Genomic DNA, 6760 nt, shown 5'->3' with positions numbered 1-6760 from the left:
TATGTTGCACTGCATACAGCACATTATTCAGTCTTTTAAGTGGCTGAAATTTTTAAAGTTGAGATTGCCAAAACATACAGAATTGTGGAATGGTTTCTGCTCAATCTTGATTTTCATCAGAAATTCCTTATAAGTAGCTGGATGTGAGCCAGTGATCTCCCCCTCTTGAAATGCTGTTGACACAGAGTAGCAGTTCCTCAGTGATGTCTGAGATGTCAGTGTCTCTCAGTTCCTCATGAAACACCTCTCATAAAAACATATCTGCAGCTTTGCTTATGTGCTTGAAGGCTGTTAAAAATAACCTTGATTGTCTGGTTTGTTTTTGTTACTTTTGATCTAGTTCCTTGAGATCATTGGTGAGAGAAAAATTATTGTGTACAAACAGCAATGCTTTCCCATGAGAAATTATCATTTTAATATTGAAATTATATAATAGAATCATCACTTCTCTCAAACTCAAGATGTCCTAAGAGGTTTACTGTAGCTCAGCCATTATGATTCTGTGTGTATTTGTCTAAGTCTTGGAGTCTAGCCTTCAGCTTTTCAGGAAAACTGGGTTGAGAGTTGAGTTCTCTCTAGTGTTAATGAGCAACTCAGTTATACTTGTAATAGCATGTAAGTAATGTGACTGCTGTGATAAAGTTCTGGTGTCTGCAGAAAAATGTCTTTTGAAAAGTGAGTGGAATATCTTTTGGAAAAAAAAAAATATATTTTAGGGGGGTCTGTATAGAAGAGTCAGGACAGGGCTGTAATTTCAGTGTTTTGAGGTAACATTTTATAACCCATAATACACTGTGTAGGTATGATGACATACTGAGGGAGATTTATTGCACTGCTTTGCAGTTTTATTTTACGTCCTGATTCTCAGAATTAAAAATAGTCTGCTTCAATTCCTGTGCCCTTACTTCCTTTTCTGTAATTGCTTGTGTTTGTTTTAGGCACGCTCTGTGTAGGAGGAGAAGAAGACGTGCAGAAGGAACTCTGTGCATCACACTAGTTGGTGGTGTAGCAGCCAGAGTCAGTGTGAACAGCAGTGCAGCTCTGCATGGAGCCAATTCAGGCACAGGATATGGTGGAAAGCATTGCCAACTGTGCCTGTAGTGTCTACTAGCAAAGGATGAGTACGGGGGAGTTTGCTAGGATTGAATAAAAGAAAACCTAAGAGCAGCTGATGGTGTGGGCATCTTCTTCTGGCACCTGATGAGCACCTCAAGGCTGGCTCTGGGCAAAACCATGTTTATAAAGCTCTTGGACTCTGAGGTAGCTAGAGCTTAGACAGGTGGCAGCAGGTAGAGAAAGACCCAAGTTAATGAAGACAGCATTTGCAGGTCTCTGGGCTGATCTGTGGAAGTGCTGTGAGGCATTCTGGGAACATCGCTGGTGATTGTGGCTGAGAAGTGCTGTGTGCAGAAATGGGCTATGAAGCAACTTCTGAAAGGGTGCCTCACCCAGCTCTGAATACTGAATTGTATGTAGTAGAGCTGGGCCTGACCTAGGATTTTCAATTTGCCAATCTCAACCATTTTGTGAAGTTTTTGCCTTTCTGGTTGGAGAGTCCCTCAAAGCAGAGATTTGAAGATTTGATAGCCATCACTATCATCATGCAAAAATGAGCAGCAGTGCACAGACCCCCTTGCATAAGAGTTAAGAACAATCTCTGAAAACATCCTGACTTCTTACAGGAGGTCTTACCACATCAGGCTGAGGTGGTACATGTATGCTTCTTGCTATTTCAGCTGACAGACTGCCTATAGGAACTGAAAAAGCCTACAGTGATATGGCAACAGTGAGGTCTTGGCTACAGGTACTGTAGCTTTTACAACCAAAAGTCTTTTTTGTTTTGATTTTTTGGCTGTATTCAAGTAGTTCTGAAACAGTTAGGCATTAGCTGTGCTCCAGCCTAAAAAACCTGGCTCTAAGTTAGGACAGATTGTCTTGAGGGAGAAAACACGGCATGTGCAGTACAACTGGGGGATCAGGCCCAGCCAGCATGGTTTCATGAAGGGCAGGTCCTACTTGTCCAACCTGATCTCCTTCTATGATCGAGTGACCCACCTGGTGGATGAGGAAAAGGCTGTTGATGTGGTCTAGCTTAACATCAGCAAAGCCTTTGACACTGTCTCCCACAGCATTTTCCTGGAGTAGCTGCAGTCCATGGCTTGGAAAGGTACACTGGGTAAGGAGCCGGCTGGAGGACTGGGCCCAGAGAGTGGTGGTGAATGGAGTTAAATCCATCTGGCAACTGGTCACGAGTGGTGTTCCCCAGGGGTCAATGCTGGGGCCTGTCCTCTTCAGTATCTTTATTGATGACCTGGATGATGGCACAGACTGTACCCTCAGTAAGTTTTAAGATGACACCAAGTTGGCAGAAAGTGTCGCTTTGCCTGGGGATAGCGAGGTCCTACAGAGGGCTCTGGACAGGCTGGATAGCTGGGCTGAATCCAATGGGATGCAGTTCAACAAGACCCAATGCTGGGTCCTGCACTTTGGCCACAACAACCCCCAGCAATGCTACAGGCTTGGGGCAGAGTGGCTGGAAGACTGTATAGAGGAAACATCTGGGGACTTTGGTTGATGCTTGGCTAGATATGATCTAGCAGTGTGCCCAGGTGGCCAGGAAGGCCAATGGCATCCTGAATTGTATCAGAAATAGTGTTGTCAAGGGGAACAGGGAGGTATTCATCCTCTGTACTCAGCCCTGGTGAGGCTGCACCTCAAATACTGTGTTCAGTTTTTGGCCCCTCACCACAGGAAAGGCATTGAGGTCATGGAACATGTCCAGAGAAGGGCAATGAAGCTGTGAGGGGTCTGGAGCACAGGCCTTGTGAGTAGCGGCTGAAGGAGCTGGGATTGTTCAGACTGGAGAAGAGGAGGCTCAGGGGAGACCTTATCGCTCTCTACAACTTCCTGAAGGGAGGTTGTGGTGGAATGGGGGTTAGCCTCTTCTCTCGTGATAGGACTGCAGGGAATGGCCTCAAGTTGTGCCAGGAGAGATTCAGGCTGGATGTTAGGAAATACTACTTTTCTTTCAGAGTGGTCAGGCGCTGCAATGGGCTGCCCAGGGAGGTGGTGGAGTCATCAACCCTGGAGGTGTTCAAGGAACGTTGAGACGTTGTGCTGAGGGACATGGTTTAGTGAGAACTGTTGGCGACAGGTGGATGATTGGACTGGGTGATCTTGTAGGTCTTTTCCAACCTTGGTGATTCTATGACTATGATTTGTGTCTGGCTAGGAAAAAAAAATGTGGAGGTGAAATTATTGGAGTTGTAAGAGATTTAAATAAGAATTAAGTAGACCAAATCCACCTATTGTGAGAGTACTGCCTGACGTTTGCAAGAAGGACATGGGTAGCCCATTACAATTTAATGAAGATATAAGTTGTGGAAAATATGCAGAGACTTGTGGGATGTGGCTGGCACACCTGGTCTGAGTTATTGATGAACACCTTATTCCTCAATAGACTGCTGAAAAATACAGGAAACACACACTTGTTTTTCATTGATACCAAATGTTTTCTAGTAATGGATATCATTAGAGAAGCTTCCCTTTCTATTTCTGTATGTCCCTACAGGAAAGGTTTTCTAGGAGGCAGGAAGCACTTACACTGCTAGAATACAGCAACAGGGACTGACAAAATATGTACGCAGTATCTGTCACACACAAAGAAAAGCCAAGTAGAAGAGGAGATGAAACTCACACTTTTTTAAGAAGGAGCCAGCTGCAGGTGAAATGGTCCTTAAAACAGAAGGTCTCAACCTAAGTCTTGCACACAGGACCTTCTGATGCTGCTCATGGGCACAGAAAAACAAGTAGACAGAACTAAGGATGAGTTAATCAAGATGAAGCATTGCCTGCAGCAGGTTGATTTCTTGGTATTGTTGCCTGTAGTGCAGTAAGAGCTGTGGTGAATTGCTGTAAAAGGTTCCCCAGAACTCTATGTCTGGATATTTCTGTTGCTAGAGTCTATAGTGATTCTTTCTGGCTGGATAGCTTGAATGGCTTCTTCATCAGGAAAAGCTGTATCACTCTTCTATGTTTTGTAGGATTACATAATAAAATTTTCATCTTTGATGCAGTAAATCTCAGCCTTGCTTTGGGCAAGAGTTCAGTACAGATGGGCTGAGTATGGTGAGCCATGCCAGTGACAACACAGATGGGAGTTGAGCATTTCCATGGCACGGCCCATAGATCACAAGCTGAGAACAGTACTTGAGGCTTCTGGAAAAGGATGGTGGCAGGTCGGGCTGACCTGACATGCTGCCAGTTAGAGGAGCTTTGTGTTTTACAGCAATTTTCTGTCCCGTGGGTCTCCTTGAAAAGCAGTTTAGCTGTCTCTGACTGGAGTTGAGAAGTTAATAAGATTAGCAAGACAGCAGTTGTGAAATTAAAATATCAAATGGGTTTGTTGCTAAGAGAAGGCTGGCATTTGTTGTTAGGATCAAATGCCTTGGTAGCTAGGCAGTGAAAGAGGGTACCTTGACTCCTGCATGGACATACTAATGCAAGTTGCTGGAGTTGATGCTCCTTGACAAAGTCCACTGAGAAAACCTGTCTCTGAGCAAGTACTTTTAAAGGGCTGTCATTCAGGTTCACCAGTCAAGTTTCTAAGCCTGGTAGGATTTACTAGAATGACATATTACTGCAGGTGGACTGTACTCTTCCCATCACAGTGAGACAACTGAATCTACAGGCATCCAGGCATGGTACATTTCCCCATAATCATAGAATCATAGAATTGCTCAGGTTGGAAAAGACCTCAAAGATCATCGAGTCCAACTGCAGCCTAACCATAGTACCCTAACTGTAACAACCTTCTGCTAAATAATATCCCTGAGCACCACGTCCAAACGGCTCTTAAACGCATCCAGGGATGTTACTCAACAGCCTCCCTGGGGAGCTTATTCCAGTGTTTAACTACCCTTTCTGTAAAGAAGTGTTTCCTAATGTCCAACCTAAATCTACCTTGGCACAACTTGAGGCCATTTCCCCTCATCCTGTCACCAGTGAGACTTGCCCTGCTCTCACTATAAGCACCGTTCAGGTACTGGAAGAGAGCAATGAGGTCTCCCCTCAGCCTCCTTTTCCCCAGACTAAAAGCCCCAGCTCCCTCAGCCTCTCCTCATAAGGCTGATTTTCCAAGTCCTTCACAAGCCTCGTTGCCCTTCTCTGGACCTGCTCCAGTACCCCCATGTCCTTTTTGTACTGAGGTGCCCAAAACTGAGCACATTTCTCGAGGTGAGGCATCACCAATGCCAAGTACAGGGGCAGGATTAATTCCCTAGTCCTGCTTACCACACCATTCTTGATACAAGCCAGGATGCCATTGGCCTTCTTGGCCACCTGTGCACACTGCTGGCACATTCATATTCAGCCAACTGTCCATCAGCACACCAAGGTCCCTTTCCATCAGGCAGCTTTCCAGCCACACCTCCCCAAGCCTGTAGGGTTGCCTGGGGTTGTTGCGACCAAAATGCAGGACCCAACTCTTGGACCTACTGAAACTCATGCTGTTAACCTTGGCCCATTGATCCAGTCTATCCAGATATCTCAGTCATGCCTTTCTTCTCTCTGGCAGATCAACACTCCCTCCCAACTTGGTGTCATCTGCAAACTTACTGAGGGTAACTTTGATCTCTGGACTCTCATCAAGATCATCAGTGAAGATGTTAAACAGAAGCGGCCCCTGCACTGAGCCCTGGGGGACAATGCTCATGACCGCCAACTGTATTCAACTCCATTGACCACAACTCTTTGGGGCCAGCCATCCAGCCAGTGCTTCACCCAGTGGAGTGTATGCCCATCCAGGCCATGGGCAGCCAGCTTCTACATGAGAATGTTATGGAGGACAGTGTCAAAGGCCTTACTGAAGTCCAGGTAGACCACATCAACAGCCTTACTCTCGTCCACTAAGCGAGTCACCTCATCATAGAATGAAATCAGGTTTGTCAGACAGGATCTACCATTCATAAACCTACAGTGACTAGGCCTGATCCCCTGGCTGACCTCTAATTGGTCCAAAATGCTTCCTGAGATTATTCGTTCCATAACCTTCCCAGACACTTAGGTGAGACTGATAGGCCTGTAGGATCATCTTTCTGGTCCTTTTTGAAGATGAGCATCACATTCGCCAGACTCCAATCCACTGGGATACTCCTGGTCAGCCAAGACTGCCGAAAAATGATGGAGAGTGGTTTGGCAACCACATCCGCCAACTCCCTCAGCACTCTAGGCTGCAATCCATCCAGCCCCATGGACCTGTAAGCATCCAGCTTTCAGAGCAGGTCCAGAACCATCTCGTCATGGATCATGCAGGGCTTATTCTGTTGCCACTCCCCATCTGCCAGCATAGGGGACTGTGTTCCCAGGGAGTAACAAGTCTTACTAGTAGACTGAGGCAAAGAAAGCAATAAGTACCTCAGCCTTATCCTGATCCTTGGTGACTAAGTTGCCCTCAGCAACCAACAAGGGATGGAGATTCTTCCTAGCCTTCCTCTTGCTGTTGTTGTGTTTATGGAGCAGCTGACTGAGCAGAAAGATGACTGGTGCTTGTTCATGCAAGTAGCTACAGAGCTAGAGGCCAAGCTACAAGCAGGTAGTTGCATGAGGGGTTCATGCAAAATGGAGGCAGTTTGGTGCAGGGGCACAGCCCTGACTGACTCCTCTGATGGAACAGTAATGGGTTGCAGGTATAGCTCGGGGTGCAGGGGCCTCCACCATTGCTGCCCCAGCTGGATGGGGCTCTCACAGGCTGGTTTGCTCC

The 6760-nt window shown here is 46.2% G+C and overlaps 1 protein-coding gene across 1 annotated transcript in view; it reads right to left on the bottom strand.

Annotated features, from left to right (window-relative positions):
• MYCBP2 (MYC binding protein 2) overlaps window positions 1-6760 on the bottom strand; it is a 193127-nt gene that overhangs the window by 5193 nt on the left and 181174 nt on the right. The window lies entirely within an intron of this gene.

Source organism: Coturnix japonica, chromosome 1 (genome assembly GCF_054131305.1).
Source record: "Coturnix japonica strain WE chromosome 1, WE-NBRP24, whole genome shotgun sequence".
NCBI lineage: Eukaryota > Metazoa > Chordata > Aves > Galliformes > Phasianidae > Coturnix > Coturnix japonica.
The sequence above is the reverse complement of the archived record's forward strand: the minus strand, read 5'-3'. Positions and strand labels throughout refer to the sequence as shown.